The sequence below is a fragment of the Schistocerca americana genome, chromosome 5 (genome assembly GCF_021461395.2).
Source record: "Schistocerca americana isolate TAMUIC-IGC-003095 chromosome 5, iqSchAmer2.1, whole genome shotgun sequence".
Taxonomy (NCBI): Eukaryota; Metazoa; Arthropoda; class Insecta; order Orthoptera; family Acrididae; genus Schistocerca; species Schistocerca americana.
This window is the reverse complement of record NC_060123.1, coordinates 54123379-54142328: the sequence shown is the minus strand read 5'-3', so window position 1 is coordinate 54142328 and position 18950 is coordinate 54123379.

Sequence of the window (18950 nt, the reverse complement as noted above, 5' to 3'; positions counted from 1 at the left end):
GTGAGAATCACGAAAAAGTTAAAAACGGAGATTGTACAAAAAATCTCGATAATTACTTCGCTATAATAAACATTCGGGTGGACAGGGGCAATACATCTTTAAATATTTATAACATACTTATAAACATATATATCTATCTATGCTTACTGCATAAAGACATGTCAGTGATTAATTTTGTTACCAAGATCTCGAAAAGTTCTCTAACGTTTTACTTCATATTGCTACACAAAATAAAATTCAGACGTACATGAGCTGTACATTCTTTTAATCAGCAATGTACAGATTTTCTTTTAGAGGTGACTGCAAAAAGGAAGTGTTGTGGGAATGTGTGGTGTTATGTTGGCAGAAGAGCCAACACGCGTGTTACTACTGGAGGCCGAAATGCACGAGTTTTAGCTCTCGCAGGCTGGCGTGAGGAGGGAAGAACTACACTGACGTGAGGTCTGGAACATGACAAGGAAATTAGAATTCAGAAAGCGGACGTAGCTGGTTTGATACTTAACTTTAATCCATTAATGATGAACGTCGCTCTTGAAGGTACATAATTCACAATATCAATATCAATAGTAACTGAATATGGCGCCTTGCTAGGTCGTAGCAAATGACGTAGCTGAACGCTATGCTAAACTGTCGTCTCTGCAAATGAGAGCGTATGTAGCCAGTGAACCATCGCTAGCAAAGTCGGCTTTTCAACTGGGGCGAGTGCTAGGGAGTCTCTCTAGACTTGACCTGCCGTGTGGCGGCGCTCGGTCTGCAATCACTGATAGTGGCGACGCGCGGGTCCGACGTATACCAACGGACCGCGACTGATTTAAAGGCTACCACCTAGCAAATGCGGTGTCTGGCGGTGACACCACATGTGGTTTTGTTTTATTTCTCTCAGTCAGCTTAAACTTAGGTATGCGGGCTTGTAAACCATTAGAGAAATTGTTTTCTCCATAAATATTCTTTCTCCTTATACAGGGTCTTGGAAATTCCCGCTACAAACTTCTAGGTCTTGTACAGGGAAGTGAGTAATTTGAAAAGGAACCCCTGTCCGGAAACGTACCGCTTTCATTCTGCCACAGTTTCAATTCTGATATTTAACTCATCCACTTCTAGTTGAGGAACTAAATTAGGCGCGGTGCACTACAGTTTTTAGGTAACAATTCGAAAGGAAACATAATGAAACATCCACTTATCACTTAAGCACATTTGTTCGTATGAACACTTAAACATTTCGTGTTTAGATTATTCCAAAACATAAAAGAACCCAGCGTACTGAACGTACAGAACAGTACTGATGCAGTACAACAGCGGCTCGATGTGGCGACCGCCAACGTTGCTAAAGACATTGTACCTACGAAGCAGGTTCTGATGAACGCTCCTTATCCCACCTGAAGTCTCTTCACATTCTGGTGCAGTGGGCAGAACTCGTGCTAGTAGACTTTCCTCTGGCTCCACATTAGTCTCGCAGCAAGCCAGACGTTTAAGTGACATCTGGTGACCGTCTGACGCAGTACACGTCACCCTGTCTACCCTATTGGATACCTGGACAAGCAACTTTTTCTCTTTCCCCCCAGCAGACGTAAACGCGTTACACATGTGAACTGAAACCGTCGTAGAACGGAAACGGCACGTTTCCGGATATGGGTTCCTACTCAAAATAATCACCCACTTCTACAAGCCCTAGAAGTTTGTAACGAGAATCTCCGAATACCCTGCATATGGTACCATGACTAAATTTTCACTCTGCAACGGAGTGTGCGATGATACGAAACTTCCTGGCACATTAAAACTGCGTGCCTGACCGAGAATCGAACTCGGTACCTTTTCCTTTCGCAGACAGAAACTCTAACATCTCAGCTACCCAAGCACGACCCGTCCTCATAGCTTCAATTCCGCCAGTACGCCGTCTCCTATCTTCCAAACTTCATAGAAGCTGTCATGCAGACTTCGCAGAACTAGCTTTCCTGGAAGAAAGGATATTGCAGAGACATGGCTTAGCCACAGTATGGGGGATGTTTCGAGGCACACGGTTTTAATATGACAGTAAGTTTAATATCAGCGCACACTCCGCTGCAGAGTGGAAATTTCATTCTGGAAAGGGAGAAGGAAGAGGAAATGGACAGAGAGATTGGAGAGAAGTAAATTACAATGTAATGAATACCCCTAGCTGCATACAGGCGTTGTTATAAGTCAACGGGGACAGTTGAAAATATGTGCCCCTACCGGGACTCGAACCCGGGATCTCCTACTTATATGGCAGACGCTCTATCCATCTGAGCCACCGAGGACACAGTGCGACTGCAGGGACTTATCTCTGGCACGCCTCCTGTGAGACCCACCACACTTCCAACTTATTGTCCCGCACCATATATATATATATAGTGCCCCTGCCCATTATAGTCATTAATCGCGGCTTTTTGCCGATTCCCGTAAGAGATCGGGCACTGCTTGGGCATCAGCACAGCAGAAGATGGTCAAATGGCCGGTGAGCCTTATATATAATACATATCGAAAATGCGGTCCTGAACGATAACAGGCATACGTGTAAGATTATAGCAAGCTCTTTTATTATCTTTCACACTCGCAAAAAGTAAAAAGAAAGAAAATTGATGTCCCTTTATGAAACTAACGTGAGCTATAAATCGTCTTGCCTTAATGCAGTTGCAGATTTACTCTTCAGCTTCCAGTCAAGAGACTGCAGCATTTTCGATCGTACAAAGCAAGCCACGTCCTAGTTTAACACGACTATACCGTGGCTTCCAACTCGTAGCATTCCCACCACATAAAATTTGGTCATTCATCACCAGATCGAGGACTGGACCTCACTATGACCGACTTGCCTCCATATTCGTGAGTCTAGACATAACATTTGCAGTTCGAGTTTTACTGTTTCGTACCACTGCAACCATTCAAAGTCATCTGAAGGAGACTGCTTATGCTCTTCCTGCGTGAGCCAAGATGGGTGCTAGAAGATCACATTATAAATTCCTCAGGGAATGATAGGTTCTGCAGTTTCTCAGTATTTACATTATTAAATAAAATGTAATAAAAATTTTATAATATTAGGTTTATATTACAAAAACAACAAATTCAGGTGTAATTAATAAAAGCAGTAAAACACATAATGTACTGTTTAATGGTACACACACAAAATGCAAAAAATACATACCCTTAAGTGTCATTAATAGCCGGAAGTGAGATGTGGCAGATAAACAGTGCAAACATTAACTAAGAAAAGCTTCTGGAGAAAAGAATTTTGGGTCAGAACTTCATTAAAAGAAGAAATCGATTGATAGGACACATGATGAGGCACCGAAGACTAGTCAATTTTGATATGGAGGGAAATGTGAGGGATGAAAATCGTAGAGGGAGAACAGGGTTACACTACGATAACCAGGTTCAGATGGATGTAGGTTACAGTAGTTGTACAGAGATGAAGAGGACAGCACAGGACAGATGTGTATGGGGAGCTGCAACAAACCACTCTCTGGACTGAAAGCCACGATATGTAACGTATTGTAACAAAATTTCTGGACTACATTTGTCTAGGTAACATATTTAAGTGATTAGCGTTGCAAGAACACAGGTTAACGTAAGTGCGAGATTATTCAAATGGTTCAAATGGCTCTGAGCACTATGCGACTTAACTTCTGAGATCATCAGTCCCCTAGAACTTAGAACTAATTAAACCTAACTAACCTAAAGACATCACACACATCCATGCCCGAGGCAGGATTCGAACCTGCGACCGGAGCGGTCGCTCGGTTCCAGACTGCAGCGCCTAGAACCGCACGGCCACTCAGGCCGGCCGAGATAATCCATTGTAAATGTGAAATGCTGGTACATTAATAACTGGTCTAACCGCCAGAATGTTGAATGCAAGCATGTAAAAGCGCGTGCATTGTGTTTCACAGGTGCCGTATTTCAGTTTATTTGATGCAGTTCCATGCCTTTTGTACTTGGTCGGTCGATACAGGGACGGTTAATGCTGGCTGCGTACGACAGTGGAGTTTTCCGAAGATATCCCATACGTGCTCGATTGGAGACAGATCTACTGACCGAGCAGGCCAAGGCAACGAGTGGACACTTTGTAGAGCTAGCTGGGTCACAGCAGCTGTATGTGGGCGAGCGTTATCCTATTGGAAAACAAGCCCTATGTTGTGGATTGGCAGGAGACCAACCAACTAAATTGAGAGGAAGCCGAAAGGCACGCGTTTAAGCTCACGCAGGCTGGCGTGAGGTCTGGAACAGGACAAGGAAATTAGAACTTAGAAAAAAGGAGGTAACTGGTAGAATGCTTAACTTTAATCCATTAATGTTGAACGTAGCTCTTGTCTGTACATTATTTACAATATCAATAGTAACTTATAATGGCGCCTTGCTAGGTCGTAGCAAATGACGTAGCTGATGGCTATGCTAACTATCGTCTCGGCAAATGAGAGCGTATTTTGTCAGTGAACCATCGCTAGCAAAGTCGGCTGTACAACTGGGGCGAGTGCTAGGAAGTCTCTCTAGACCTGCCGTGTGGCGGCGCTCGGTCTGCAATCACTGATAGTGGCGACACGCGGGTCCGACATATGCTAACGGACCGCGGCCGATTTAAAGGCTACCACCTAGCAAGTGTGGTGTCTGGCGGTGACACCACACCCTAGAATGCTACTCATGAATGGCAACACAACAGATCGAAGCATCATAGTGTACAAATTTCCAGTGAGGGTCCGTGATATAACCATGTCATATGAAATCGTACCGCAGACCATAACACTAAGTGCAGGTCCAGTGTTTCTAGCATGCAGACAGGTTGATTGGTCTACTAACCAACATACGGCCATCACTGGCATCGAGGCAGAACCGACTTTCATCAGAAAACACAACAGAACTCCACTATGACGTCCAATTAGCTCTCCTTTGACACCACTGAGCCGGCCGAAGTGGCCGTGCGGTTCTAGGCGCTGCAGTCTGGAACCGCGAGACCGCTACGATCGCAGGTTCGAATCCTGCTTCGGGCATGGATGTGTGTGATGTCCTTAGGTTAGTTAGGTTTAACTAGTTCTAAGTTCTAGGGGACTGATGACCTCAGAAGTTGAGTCCCATAGTGCTCAGAGCCATTTGAACCATTTTTTTTTTTGACACCACTGAAGTCGCAAATGGCGGTGGTTTGAGGACAGTGCAGTGCACGCTACAGGGCGTCTGTCTCGGGGCTGTCCTTGAAGTAACCTTTTGTAACAGTTGGTTGTGTCACTGTTATGCCAACTGCAGCTCAAATTGGTGCTGCAGATGCGGTATGAAGCAGCAGAGCCATACGCCTAACATGATGGTCTTCTCTGTCGGTAGTACGACGTGACGATGTACAGACCGGTGTCCTCTTTCTAGTAACCACTACAGTGGCTTCATTCCTGCCAAGCCTTTCTGCATTATCGCAGAAGCGGCACCCAGCTTCTTGCAGCCCTATTACAAGACCTCGTTCAAACTCAGTGAGGTGTTGATATTATCGTTTTTGTCACCTTAAAGAGATTCTTGACCGACATCAACTCACCACGTCCAAGCGACATCAGCTCACCATTTTCAATCTCAAAGGTAACTAACGCTCACGGCCATTACAGCGTGTATGTAAAACAAACCTGATTTGCACCCTAATAGTGACACTACCAGCGCTACTCTTATGCGACTGGCGCGAAATTTAAGTAGACGTCATCTTTCAGATATAGAAAAGGGAATACCAACTTCCGTTTATGTCCCACAATGTCTTAATGTTGGATGTCAGTTGTGCTGTTTATAATACTCCTACAGTGCTATATTCCGATCTCTGGAGACCTACAGAGAGAGGAAGCACCCCGCACGATTATGCACATCAATTTCAGTGAAACGATAATTTCGCACAAATGGAAACATCTTACTGAAATGATAATTAATAAGTGTGGCCCAAACAAGCAAAACCATACACACAGATAAATGTGTACATTAAGCCAAAACGCTACTTTGTGTAGCAGTTGTTATTATTGTGACTTTATTTTCATTGGCTGTAGCCCTACTTCGGCTCAAAGGCCATTTTCAAGCACTGTGCAACATATAGTACGGTATTTAGATCAAATATTTGTGAGTTTTCGTAATATATAATTATTTTGGCACGTTTGGCGTAAGACTTACTTCCATTTTACGTCGATGACGCTGTTGATGTCAGATGTCTTACTTGGTGCGGTTTTAAGCAAAGCACAGGCGAAATTATAAATTACTCGCCAAGTAATGTCTCAGCTGTGGAATTTTTCTTTGTTGGCCAGTACTATTAAGATCTTGTTAACATTTTGTTAGTTTGACAGCTTCGAGCTATGTCAGCGATGTTACATGATTACAGATTTGTTTTTATAAATCTATGGAGTTGTGTGATAGTAAATTTTTTGCAGCTGTATATTGGTGTTCTTTTGGCCTATCTACAATAAACACAACAAACCGTTTCACACTAAGATTCATAGCGACATAAAATTAAGTCGCCCTTACAAGACATATATAACGCTGCAGGCCCAGAAGAATTTAGTAAACGTAGACAAATTATTGAGAGGAGGAATCATTTGTCTATAACAAAAACAAGTGGTCGCTTTATATAAAAAAAAACAGGTTTATTATATTAAACCTCAACTTATGATTTACCCACTGATATAACTCAACGAACACTTAATAAGTTGAGAAGGGACTATAGTTGTAACATCTAATTTTTGCAAAGGTGGGTGGGAGCGATAAAAGCATAGTAATGAGGATATTTCGCGGTTATGATCAGAGACTGCGAGAGCGGTTAGTTGGTTACAGAAATAACACGTAAAAATAGGTACGAACACCAAAAAGCTCTCCGAAGTGCATAATGAGAACAGCTAGCTGGCTGCGAAACTTTAAAACTGTGTAACTGACTCCCGAAGTGAGTGAACTAACTTTCCTACGTCGTCGGTCTTTGTGGTGCTGGCTCATCTTACCATACTCGCACAGCGTGAATACGTAAGGTGACGGCAGTAGCAGCTACGGATTCTGAGTTCAGCTCTCTTTATGTGCTCAGTGTTCAAGTGGAGACACCCTTCTATACAACAGCAAGGGTCATCTCATCAGTTGTCCAACAAGAAGTCTTTACTCCATCGTCTCATCCAATCCTAGCATAAGTGTACTCTATCTTAACACTCTGAAACTTGTTTGTCTCTCTCAGAGCAAGAATCTCGATGGCCAGTGGAAGCAGACACTGTAAGTTCCATCCAGCAAATTTTAGTAATAAGGTTAAATAAACTCTGACTCTGGCTGATGTTGTCATTATTAACCAATGGCGTTGCGGCATGAAGAAGCCAGGAGGCCTCTTCCACTCCATGATGCGATTCTGAAGTTGACATATCAGAGGGTTCTGACGTAGAAATACATGAAAAAGTGCACGCTCTAAGGAAAATAACGCAATGCACCAACAGAAATGTTTGGTGTGGAAATTTAAACAGGAAGTTACCCCGTAGTGTGGCCTCCGATGCAACGGCGGTTCTCACGTTGGCCTCTCGAAAGCGACAACTGGCTACGTTTTCTGTCTTTCTAAAAAGGATTCTTCGAACAATGCTGTGTTTTTCTCTGACAGATAGCTGTCGCCATGCACCGCCTGGAGTGGCATGGATGCGGGGATGTGAACGCTGTGTTGGCTGCTTGAGACTGAAACTCAGCCCTGGAGCAACAAGTTTACGACTCTGCTCTTTCCTTTTAGGAAAACTCTTATCTGTTGCCAGCCAGCTTGTAGTCTCTCAATTCTGCAGTCGCTTACCGTAATCAAAGAGAAGTGAAAAGAAGGCAATAGGCAGGACAGACACTGATCGTACTGAATATGGTCTGCAAGTACAAAGCAGCGTAAGAGAATGACTGCGTTAATCTAGGAAATGTGCGTAAAAGAAGCACTGAAGAAGACGGAGCAAATACATCAGAATTCGAATGAAGAACTACTGTCAACATGAATAACTTGGAAGTAGCTATCCTCGGTGTAGTGAAGCAGCTTAAATCACTTAATAAACGTAAGGTCTCTGATTCAGATGGAACAAAAAGGAAATGTATGTGTCGAGCTATTTTCTCATTTTTTATAGTTATCTACTACTGTTTTTTACGTTTCCATTTGAGTTGTGGACTCAAACCGAAATGATAATCGACCTATCGACACATAAAATCGTAACAGAAGAAGCTATGTTTGAAATCCTAAAACAGTAGGAGAATCCTGAAGTATGACTCATTTTATAATAAAACACTGCGGATTTGCTGACAATGGGGGCCATGAAACAGTAAATATATGTTTTCACAAGAGATTGTACTGTTAGAATCATCTCATAGACTTCCTTGGTGACTGTGAGAATAGACACAAGACATATTCACCCGCAGAGTCGAATGAGATTCAGAGTATTACTTTCAGATAATGAGAGCCATTGTAAAATAATGAATGCCAATATGAACAGCCCATAGCGACATCTAAAACCACAGTTGTATGTTGTTCGGTGCGATAAGCTGATTGAGACGGCGATCAGTAAAACAAGGACGGTTTTCATTACGGTGAAATCTTTTAACGGTACCTAAATCAAGACCTTTCTCTACCGAATACCAGAGTACTTTGTTGTTCCCACTTGTAATGAGAGGAGTGATGATAGCGATTAAAAATGGAAAATCAGACCTTTCACTGGAAGATTTCGACGTTCATTCGTTTCAACGCTCATGCGTGAGAAGAACACTAAACACATGAGATTTAGGAACTACGATCGGGTGATGTTGACTTCTTGTCTTGGTATGTAGGTTGACAATCAGGTTGCCAGCCTCAGGTGAATTTTGTGATTGGGCATTATGCTGAAGCAATATTCCGGCCCTCTACAAGGACCTGTGCTGCTCTCGGATCGATAAAGATTGATCCGGGTTTGTGGAAAGCTCGAGTCTACAGGAAACGAAGTAAATGTGGCAACGCCTGCATTTGCTAAAACACTTGTACAATGGGTGGAATTTGATCCTTGCGTTTGCCTTTCGCTGTCTAATAACTCTGCCATAGTTGAGCTTTGTACCCTTACAGAACATTCCATTGGCTATTCTGATACAGAAATCTTGACTGTGACAGCCTTATAGCGGAGTCTGTGGAAGTACTGGGGTGGAAACAACTTATTAACTGCATTGGTGGTTTCCAACTGGATAAAGCTTGGGATTCGATTCTATCTTTAAATCGTTGCACAAAGACGAAACTGCAGACCTAGCATCACGGTTAACGAGGATTAATTTTACTGAGTTTTGACGCCTATGATGCAAAATTCTACAGAAGAAATGCACGCAAAAATAGACGGCGCTAAATTCGAATTGGACGACCTTCCAGTCAAGACCCGTGTGCGTGCGATACCGCACCAATTCCATGGTGTAACAATGAGTGCCATCAAGATCGATCCTTGAGTATAATCTATGTATCGTTGATATGCCTCGAAAAGAGTCTATTAAAGTCGAGTACGCCGATGATAGGTGTTCGACATAAGGGGTCGCAAACAGCAGGAGAAGTATTTTCGAAAGATTCAAGCACGCTGACATATATGTTTCGCTACCGTAGCTTCAGTCTGGTCCAATTAAAACAAATGTCACGCTCCGTGTCATTCTCCATCTCAGCCATACGACTATGGAACGCGCTCCCCCGTGATCTGCGTCTTATCCAGAACCACTCAACATTCAAGAGGGAACTCAAGACTTACAAATTAGGGACGGTATAGCCACCATTGTTGTGCCCCTCTCATCTCTTTCTTTCTCCTCTCCATCATAGCTTCGAATTTTACCATTCTATTTCTCTTCCTCTAACCTATCTACCACTTCTATATCTCTTTCACACCCATTCCATCGTCTTATGTCTCTGCTTGATGAGAATAACTTACAAGCTGCAAGAATATAACGAGAAAATTCCCAACTAGCAATAGGACTGATATTCATAAAAGAAAAATATGTTTATTTTCATATACATAGTCATTACTATTATTATTATTATTATTATTATTATTCTTGATTGTTATAATTATTTTTTGATTGTTATAATTATCATTGTACTACTTTTATAATCTCTATTTTTTTTCTTTAACATTAATACTGTATAACATGTTATATGTCCTTAATGTTCTGTAGAAACTGAAATTTGTTAAATCAGAGTATGCCTGGTTAGGTGTAAGAGGGCCTGAAGGCCCTAATCTTGCCAGGTAAAATAAATGCATAAATAAATAAATAAATATATACCTAGGGGCCATCTTCTTGTCTGAGAATACATAAATAGGAGAGTAATCCTTTGCTCCCAATTGTCCCAAGGTGAAGATACGCAAAGTAATACTTTACCCTCAGTTATCAGAAGCTGTGCAAACCGACAGACATTACTCCAGTGATCCTTCGTACTTAAAAGCAAGGATACAACTTGCCGACAATTTTAATATCACCGAAGCGTGGTAATAGCAGTGGGTAGAATCCTTGGCCATTTGTACCCGCGACCTTCCTTGTACCACAGGAACAAATGCGGACTTCAATTTGGATCGGAAAGAATGGACCGCGCTCAATGGGATAAGAACAAATTACGACAGATGTGCAAATTCATAAAGTCACTGGGTAAGGACAGCTTCACAAGTACATCATTGTGATGCCAATAGACAACTTATCCACGACATTACAGTGAAATGTCCTTTAGGATGAGCCAGCAGTCGGCCTTCTTTTACTGTGACCCAAAATGTAATAGAATACACAAAAATATCTGGGTGTTTGCTCCTAAATCAGTACCCAGAACAACGACTTCTGGCCGTAATAACGGTCTTGATTCGCTTGGGCATTGAGTCAAACAGAGTTTGGATGTCGTGTACAGGTACAGCTGCCCATCCAGCTTCAACACGATACCACAGTTCATCGAGAGTAGTGACTGACGTATTGTGACGAGCCAGTTGCTCGGCCACCATTCACCAGACGTTTTCAGTTGGTGAGAGATCTGGAGAATGTGCTGTCCAGGGCAGCAGTCGAACAGTTTCTGTCTCCAGAAAGGCCCGTACAGGACCTGCAACATGCGGCCCTGCATTATCCTGCTGAAATGTAGGGTTTCATAGGAATCGAATGATGGATAGAGCCACGGGTCGTAACACACCTGAAATGTAACGTCCACTGTTCAAAGTGCCGTCAATGCGAACAAGAGGTGACCGAGACGTGTAACCAATGGCACCCCATACCATCACGCCAGGTGATACACCAGTATAGCGATGACCAATACATGCTTCCAATGTGCCTTCACCGCGATGTCGCCAAACACGGATGCGACCATCATGATGCTGAAAACAGAACCTGGATTCATCCGAAAAAATGACGTTTTGCCATTCGTGCACCCGGGTTCGTCATTGAGTGCACTATCTCTAGCGCTCCTGTCTGTGATGCAGCGTCAAGGGTAACTGCAGCCATGGTCTCCGAGCTGATAGTCCATGCTGCTGCAAACGTCGTCGAACTGTTAGTGCAGATGGTTGTTGTAATGCAAACGTCCCCATCTGTTGACTCAGGGATCGAAACGTGGCTGCACGATCAGTTACTGCCAAGCGGGTAAGATGCCTGTCATCTGGACTTCTAGTGATACGAGGCCGTTGGGATCCAGCACGGCGTTCTGTATTACCCTCCTGAACCCACCGATTCCATACTCTGTTAACAGTCCTTGGATCTCGACCAACCCTAGCAGCAATGTCGCGATACGATAAACCGCAATCGCGATAGGCTACAATCCGACCTTTATCAAAGTGGGAAACGTGATGGTACGCATTTCTCCTCCTTACACGAGGCATCACAACAACGTTTCACCAGGCAACGCCGGTCAACTGCTATTTGTGTATGACAAATCGGTTGGAAACTTTCCTTATGTCAGCACGTTGTAGGTGTCGCCACCGGCGCCAACCTTGTGTGAATGCTCTGAAAAGCTAATCATTTGCATATCACAGCATCTTGTTCCTGTCGGTTAAATTTCGCGTCTGTAGCACGTCATCTTCGTGATGTAGCAATTTTAATGGCGAGTAGTGTAGTTACATTGTCAGTTTCCACTTACATTCCACATATTTTTCGTCTCTTGTCGCTGATTTGATTTAAATACAGCTTGATTATTATTCTTTTTTAACTAAAATAGCAAATATAGTGCGAACGGTGTTCATTCACTGTTTATTTAACGGGAATTTCAATCCTAGTAGTTCGCACTCGACACTACGGGAGTCCGCAGAAAATTATCCAGTGGGAGTAAGATTCTATAATTTCCATCCATAATGTAACTGATTCAAAACGTGGCATGATTAAAGAACTGAATATGATAGGAAGTACACAAAACACATTGTATCTCAAAATACTGTTAGTTATCCGTTCAACTATATTTTTGGGAAAGATCACTTGTAACCTGTTTCATTAGCGGGCCTGTACCGTATTCGAAGCACTTCGTTTTATTTAATTAATATAATTATGGATGCCACCTTTTCGAACTAATGATGTAAAATTAAATTCTCATACGACTAAATGTAGCAGCTCCGACGAGTTAGGCAGTAAAGTTACAAAATATAGACAAAGGATGTTTTCATATATGAATCAGGATAGATTGACACTGGAAAGTAAACACTTAAAATTGAAATAAAATCAGAACGACCAAAAAAATCCTGTTATATGTCAACAAAAACGCAAAAACGCCGCTGATTGTAGTCGTCATAGCTGAGAAACAAGATATAAAGTTTAAATATCGGTTATTCAATCTTGACGTGATTTGTAACACTTTCCTTACAAAATTTCACACCTGGTCATGTTAACGGATGTAGCGTAGTGTTTTCATGTCTCTTATCTCTTATGTTGACTGGCATAACTGAAGTTGAGCAAACTTGACTTTAAAGTTACGTTACCGGAGTGTTTGTGTGAAGTGTAATCCTGGCTCAGCATTCGACTAAATACAGGTGCGAAAAGTACTGAACCAAGATGTTCCTCGTCTCCCCAGTAAGACACAATATTGTGTAGGTATGCCAAATGGATAGGAGAACGTTTAACTGTATAACACCAGGTTCTGCTTTGATGCGACCCGTAGAGATCGAGGAGGTGTCAACAACTTGTAAACTCATGATTCTGGCCTTTAAATCGTACCCCCTCCCTCATCCTGGTCTCTTCTAGGAAAGAAAATGGTACTTTATCTTTCCTACTGATTGGGCCAATAAACGAACACGATTACTGTGTATCATGTGCATGTTCTTGAGAATCAACTACAATCGCCTGTGTCTATAGTCTCGGTAATCCGCCACAGTTAGTGTTTGTACAGGTGCAAAATGTACACTATTGTGATGAGTAACTTGTGGGTTGGGGGGACGAGGGTGTCGTAGGAATTGCGAACGACTGTGGCCAGGTACGCCACAGCCATGTTTATTTTATGGTGGTGATGGATGAGAGTCTTGGAAAGTAGTGTTGGTAACCGTTCACTAGGATGCTGGACCATTCCTTTTTCTGCAGCTCGGCAACAGGCTGTCCTAGGAAGCGATAGAGAAAAGTCAGGGGACACTATTCCGGCAGTGTTCTCTCAAGATTCGCGTCTGTCTTGACTGCAGGACATACTGTTTTTCCACTATAATAACAACCGAACAATCCTATTTTACGTAGCGATTGGTAAAGCTACCGTATTTCCCGCCGCAGCAGTGTGAAATCCCTGTTTAGTGAAAGAGCAGATAATCATTTCTAGAACTGCGCTATGAATTCGAACCTTGTACCCTAGATACAAGGCGGAGGAAGTGCCCTATCACGCCCGCCTGCCTCCCCCCCCCCCCCCCCCAATCCCCCTTCCACCCATTTGCGGACGGGACTGCATTTTCACAGTGGCTAGTTTTATTTTGGATTGTCCCCAAACGAAACCATGAAAATTTGGCTGATAACTACTGTCCTTATTATAAATACCCGACTTGAGCCGCTGAACATTTTTTCCTTAAAACCTCTTATTCTAGTGTATTTACATCCATATTCATAATTAACATTCTTTAGTTTAGAACTACTTTACTCATCATCTACATCATGTATTTGATTATTCGACGTAACTGCAATCTTTTAGTTCCCGTCAGTTCGAAAATACGACCTTCTTTACCTCACGCAACGATTCAGCATCTGCAATAAATGAAAAGGCAAGCGCACTCTAATGAAAATCCACGCTTTATTAAGACACAATCTTAACAACTTTATGCTACGTTACCGGAGAACTCGTCTCCGTAGGTATGATACGCTTAAATGTGATCATACGTATTTTTCTATACCATATAAAGCACTCCGGCTTCAGGGCACAAGTGGCCCATCGGGACCATTCGACCGCCGTGTCATCCTCAGCTGAGGATGTGGATAGGAGGGGCGTGTGGTCAGCACACTGCTCTCCTGGTCGATACGATTTTCTGTACCATGTACTGAATGAGTAAATACGGGATCGCACAGCAGTAATTTTCAGTCGTAAGATTCACTTCGAAAATGACTGCTAGGTTGTCAGCCTAAAAATCGAAACAAGAAATCTTTCGGAATAAAATGGTTCAAATGGCTCTGAGCACTATCGGACTTAACTGCTGCGGTCATCAGTCCCCTAGAACCAGGACTACTTAAACCTAATTTACCTAAGGACATGACACACATCCATGCCCGAGGCAGGATTCGAACCTGCGACAGTAGCGGTCGCGCGGTTCCAGGCTGAAGCGCCTAGAACCGCTCGGCCACTCCGGCCGGCTCTTTCGGAATACTCATTGCGCCAGGAAATCTTCAAGGTAGAACGCAGAGCCATAGTCTGAAAGTAGGGTAAAGGTGAGATCGGGCCTGACCGGCTGCCGCGCCATCCTCCTCCGAAGCCGTCATCGGATGCGGTGTGAGGGGCAAGTAGTCAGCACCCCGCTCTTCCAGCCCTTGTTATGTTTCTTAACGTTGGAACCGCTACTAACCGATCGAGTAGCTCCTCACCGGACGTCAGGGGGTGAGAGCATCCCGTGGCAGTGCTCCCACCGAGGAAAAAGCACTTTAGTGTCAAGTGCATAGTAATCAGGCTGATGTAGATAGTCGATAGATTAGAATCAACATCATCTCCAAAGCTGTTAGCCTTCGCAATTAAGTATATAACCCGTGATGAAAGGCTCGAAAAAGTCTACGAGTGTAAAAATACGGGTCATACAGCTAACACATTTCTTACGGGCTCTTGAGGGGTGACATCCGTATAGGGATTCATCCAGCGACTATAGAGCACAAATGAAGATGGATTTCTTCGTAGGTACGGGCGCAGGTGGTACCTGAGAAATGATGCTGCGTCCTCCGCGAGTCTCACGGAGCTGTCCTGGAGGAGACAAAAAGAGACCCCGAGGGATACCAGTGCGCCACGGCGACGCTCAGAGTGCTGGAGGGGAGAGGTGAGGTAATGGTGGCGGGCGCAGCTGGAGGACAGCCGCAGACCGCGTCCAATGACAGCAGGACGGGAACCGCAGTAAAGGCCGGCCATTATCCCGCTCTCCATCTTGTATCGGGTTGTTACCGATTCTTTGCCGCTCATTTTTTACCTGCGCCTCCCTCCGTGCCGGCGCCTTTCCCTCACGCCTTTTTCTACCCCTTCCGGAGCGCGCATTATCAAAACCGAATCTAACTCGAGCTCTCCGGCGCGCGGAGCGTCTTATAAATCAGTTTGCTGCTGCGTCTGTGCCTCCCTCCCCCCTTTCCCATTCCGTCTCTTCCCTGAAATAGCCCGCAGGCTGCGGGCGGAGATTTAGTGTCGGGAGGTGTCAGGTGGGACTGGGGGGGTTTGAGCCTCTGCCCCTCTAGGGTCAGCAGGAACCGGTTTCCCCCTGCCACTTCTCGCCGGGAAGGTGTGAATGCCACCCCTCCCCCAGCCCCGCGCTGCCGGCTTATAGGCCGCCCAGCCAAGCCGCCTGCCCGTCCATAAACTTGAAAAGATTTCCTTACAAATTATATTTCCCATTGTGCACGTCAGAGCGGAGGGCCCGGCATTCCAGACGCGAGGCTTGGCTCCGCTTTTGTACGCGTCTGCCTGCCTGCTGCTGCTGCTGCTGCCTACAAAAGAACGTCTGTGGCGCGGCTCAGCCTCGGACGCAGAGCCCCAGGTCGTGCGTGTGTATTGTGCGCGGCCGCTCGCACGCATACGCACATCGGTGGGCGCGCTTATGACCAGGCGGCGGCGACTTTTACTGCTGGGCGTCACGCAGATGGATGGCGAGCAAACGCACTGTTGTCCAGAGGCTGTGCCGCGGGCTTCGGGCAGTGTAAGAGGCCTAGGCCAGGGTATCGCAGGTAGCAGTCGTCATCCGGATGGTTTTCCGCCTTCTTTGTAGTGGCCAGGTGCGCGTATTTTTGTTCCCTCCTCCACGTCCTGAGCAGTGTCAGAAATCCCAGTATTTATCATGTTCTCTAAGGTCTAGAACTGCCGACTTGTTCCGTCTTCAAAGGAAATTGTCCTCCCATTTGGTAAAGAGTCCACCCACATTTCATCGACCTATTGGCTCTACTCCACCAAGACCTCTGATCATTCTCCAAATTTTTTAGAAGATAATGTAGCCACCTGTGTGACAATGGGATATATTCCGAATTTTGTAAAGAAACAGTGACGACTTTCACTTCGTAAGCTGCAAAATGATGTAGAATTTTCAGGAGGACAATACTTTCATCTCTTCTATGTAAACTGAAGGTGGAGGGGGGGGGGGGTGGGAGGAAAGGGACAAAGCAAAGCTGATGTCAGCTGCGTCGGGATTTTATATGGAATGAGGATGACTAGTGAATGGTTAAAATGGCTCTGAGCACTATGCGACTTAACGTCTGAGGTCATCAGTCCCCTAGAACTTAGAACTATTTAAACCTAACCAACCTAAGGACATCACACACATCCATGCCTGAGATAGGATTCGATCCTGCCACCGTAGCGGTCGCGCGGTTCCAGACTGAAGCGCTTAGAACCGCTCGGCCACACCGGTCGGCTGACTAGTGAAAATGTGTACTACACTGAGATCCGAGCCCGTGATTTCCTGCTGAATAGGCAGTTGCGTTAACCACTTCGCCATTCCGACAAAGTATTCTTCGCAACTGCGCGGACTACCTCGGCATGCCGGCCGCGGTGGTCTCGCGGTTCTAGGCGCTCAGTCCGGAGCCGCGTGACTTCTACGGTCGCAGGTTCGAATCCTGCCTCGGGCATGGATGTGTGTGATGTCCTTAGGTTAGTTAGGTTTAAGTAGTTCTAAGTTCTAGGGAACTGATGACCACAGATGTTAAGTCCCATAGTGCTCAGAGCCATTTGAACTACCTCGGCATGCCTTTCGGCCGACACACATTCCCACCTAGGGCCACCTACCCGTAGTCCCCGCCCATGTCGGACATGTCCGAAACAGCGGACACCGCACGGAATCCACGGCTGTGACATTTTCTGTGAAATTTCTCTGCCCTCCACCTTCAACTACAAAATACGCATCATAGCTGCGGCTTCCAATTTTCGTTATGCTTTCAATAGTCACGATTGCATTTACCATCTTACCATAATTTTTATGTGCCAGAATCAGTGACTCTGCACACCTCAAAAAATCTAGCATACATAAGCATTTCTTGCTGAAGTTCAAGCAGTGGTACTCACCAACATTTCCACACTCGAGTACACTGCTGCTAAATATAAATATTAGAACAGCAGCTGTCAATGTTCGCAGAAAATAAAATCATTATAACCTACCAATTACAGGTACAGGTAATGAATTCAGTTATGGATCTAGCTGGTACGTACCACTGCTTGAACTGTGAGCGACTGCGGCATGAAATCCTTATGTAGGCCAGAAGCCTTTTGATATCTGCTCAGCACGAAGTCAAACACAAGGTCAAAATTGCAGTCCTTGTAACTGAAATCAGACAGACATCTAAAGGAGAAAATGTTGATCTTCAGAAAGTTTCAAACTTCCAGTTTAGCATCTGACTGTGAATTCCTGAAACAATGGTTTATAGTACCTACTAATAACGTAGTGTAACGTTACGTCGTTTCCCACACAGTCAGTAGAAGAACTTTTTCTTTTATACGTAAGCAGTTGCATTTAGTTACGTACACAATTGGTTTACTGAGGAAACTGCACCTTTACTGTGTACGAAATATGGTTTTTAAATGATAAAGTATCACCACTTGCATTATCCTCTGACTTTTCGAAGGTACTCTCTTGTGTCAGTCGTAATACTCTATAAGAGAAATTAAGTTTTTTAGGTGGAAAATGCTTTGTCTAGTTCTTATCTAAAATATAAGCTGTAGAAAATTTCACTCTGACGTATCATCTTCATGGATAGAAATTGCAATGGGCATTCCCCAGATGTCGATCATGGGTTCATTACTTTGCTACTCTACGTTAACAATCTACTGTTTTATTTCATTCGTGAGGCAAAATTAGTTCTTTTTACTGATGATATAAACATTATTGTCAAACACATCAAAGAAACAAAAAACAATCAGAGAAAGAAATAGTGCATAATATTTTTCTTAAAGTTAGTAACTGGTTTTGCACAAACAGACATCTCATTCAACTGTGTATTGTCAAAAATACCTCATCTACTACGAATACAGTTGACCAACAAACAGTAGAACAATAACGACCTGGCTAGAAACTTCTAACTTTCGGACATGCACGTTGGTGAAACATAGAGTGGAAAGAAACCTTATAGCAGACCTCCTAAAAGTTTACGCTAAGCTGCCTTTACTACAAGAATAAATGCGAATTTTGGCGACACAAAAATTCGCGAATTGTATTTTACATATTTTCATTCGCTAATGTCCTACGGATAGTATCCTCGTGTAACTCTTCACTTACGCAAAAAAATATTCATTGCACGAAAAAGTAATTAAAATTATATGTGGAGTTCAAACAGGTACACCATGGACGCATCTGTTTAAACAATTGGGGGCATTAACTTCAACTGTCCGCCCCCGGTAGCTGAGTGGTCAGCGCGACAGAATG